Source organism: Mus caroli, chromosome 7 (genome assembly GCF_900094665.2).
Source record: "Mus caroli chromosome 7, CAROLI_EIJ_v1.1, whole genome shotgun sequence".
NCBI classification, from domain to species: Eukaryota; Metazoa; Chordata; class Mammalia; order Rodentia; family Muridae; genus Mus; species Mus caroli.
The window spans coordinates 91,559,932-91,562,391 of NC_034576.1; the positions used below are offsets into that span (position 1 = coordinate 91,559,932).

General features: G+C 39.4%; 1 pseudogene; it reads right to left on the minus strand.

The window, feature by feature from the left end:
• The window catches only part of LOC110297981, a 3,676-nt pseudogene extending 2,887 nt beyond the window's left edge, over positions 1-789 (minus strand).
• Between the last annotated feature and the right edge of the window lie 1,671 nt (positions 790-2,460).

The following is a 2,460-nucleotide window of genomic DNA, read 5'->3' on the forward strand; positions in this document are numbered from 1 at the left end:
GGTAGGGAAGTGGGGGGCGCTATGGGGGACTTTTGGGATAGCATTGGAAATGTAATTGAGGAAAATATGTAATAAAAATATTAAAAATCAAAAAAAAAATTCAAGACAACTAAGATTTAATCTTTGTTTAATTAAATACTTTAAAATTGACTCTAAAATCTTTCAAGCCAGAAGGTTATTTTGTTCTTGTGAGTATTTTAAGTCTAGCTAATGAAAGGACAGCGAACTAAGCTCAAGGACACAGGTACCAGATGTACCTGGTAATACACAATATTATTCTAAAGGCTTGCTATTGTACAACTGGTATATGAAGATGTTCAATATCACTAAGCATCAGGAAAATCCAGTTAAAACAGGTATCAATATTCAGATATACATTAGAATGGCCACTGTCAAAACAACAAAAATTTACAAGTGCTCATGGTGATACAGAAAAGATAAAGCATTTGCCTATTGTGACCCAGCTATAACACTACTATGGATATAACCAAAGGAAATGAAGTCACTAAATGGAAGAGATACCTATTCTCTTATACTACTTTCATTGCAAATTACAATGTGACCATCAGCAGACAAGTAGGCTAAAGAAGAAATGGTGTATATAAATATGTCCATGGTATTATAGTAGTTAACCAGAGCGGGGAGAAGTCTGTTATTTGTAACAGCATCTGTACTCAATAATTTTATGTCAACTTGACATGAGTTAGAGTCATTTGAGAAGAGAGAATCTCAACTGAGAAAATGTCTCCACCAGATTGACCTTTGGACAAGCTTATTGCTTACTTCCATGATTGTTGTAGGAGGGTCCAGATCATTGTGGGAGGTACTATCTCTGGACTGGCCATCTTGGGTGTTATAAGGAAGCAAGCTGAGCATGAATTGAGAAGCAAGTTGGTAAGTAGTATTCCTACAAGGCCTCTCCATCACCTTCTACTCCTACATTTCTGTCTTGCTTGAGTTCTTGCCCTAACTTCCCTCAGTGATGTACTATGATGTGGAACTGTACACTGAAATAAGCCCTTTCCTCACCAACTTGTTTATAACCATGGCTTTTATCATAGCAATGAAAACCCTAATATACCATCAATGAATGTAGAAGATACTACAATCAGAAAATTATGAGAAAGTTTCTGTAAGGCAAAGGACACTTTCAATAAGACAAAAAGGCAACCAACAGATTGGAAAAAGATCTTTACCAATCCTAAATCTGACAGAGGGCTAATATCCAATATATACAAAGAACTCAAAAAGTTAGACTCCAAAAAAACCCAAATAACCCTATTAAAAATGGAGTACAGAGCTAAACAAAGAATTCTCAACTGAGGAATACTGAATGGCTGAGAAGCACATAAAAAAATGTTCAACATCCTTAACCATCAGGGAAATACAAATCAAAACAACCCTGAGTTCCACCTCACACTAGTCAGAATGGCTAGGATCAAAAATTCAGGTGACAGCAGATGCTGGCAAGGATGTGGAGAAAGAGGAACACTCTTCCACGGTTGGTGGGATTGAAAGCTGGTACAACCACCCTGGAAATGAGTTTGGCAGTTCCTCAAAAAATTGGACATAGTACTACCAGAAGGTCCAGCATTACCACTCCTGGGCATATACCCAGAAGATGCTTCAACTTGTAATAAGGACACATGCTCCACTATGTTCATAACAGCCTTACTTATAATAGCCAGAAGCTGGAAGGAACCCAGAAGTCCCTCAACAGAGAAATGAATACAGAAAATGTGGTACATTCACACAATGGAATACTATGCAGCTATTAAAAACAATGAGTTTATGAAATTCGTAGACAAATGGACAGATCTGGAGGATATCATCCTAAGTGAGGCAACCCAATCACAAAAGAACACAGATGATATGAACTCACTGATAAGTGGAGATTAGCCCAGAAGCTCAGAATACCCCAGATACAATTTGCAAAACAAACTCAAGAAGAAGGAAGACCAAATTGTGGATACTTCAATACTTCTTAGAAGGGGGAAAATACCCATGGAAGGAATTACAAAGTTCAGAGCAGAGACTGAAGGAATTACCACCCACAGACTTACCCACCTGGGGATCCATCCCACAAAAAACCACCAAACCCAGATACTATTACAGATGCCAACAAGATCTTGCTGACAGGGGCCTGATAAAGCTGTCTCCTGAGAGGCTCTGCCAGTGCCTGACAAATACAGAAGTGGATGCTCACAGCCATCCATTGGACAGAGCCCAGGGTTCCCAATGAAGGAGATAGAGAAAGGACCTAAGGAACTGAGGGGTTTTCAGCTCCATAGGAGGAACAACAATATGAACTAACCCAGAGCTCCCTGGAACTAAACCACCAATCAAAGAAAACACATGGTGGGACTCATGGCTCTAGCTGCATATGTAGCAGAGGATGGCTTAGTTGGTCATCAATGGGAGGAGAGGCCCTTGGTCCTGTGAAGGTTCTATGCCCCAGTA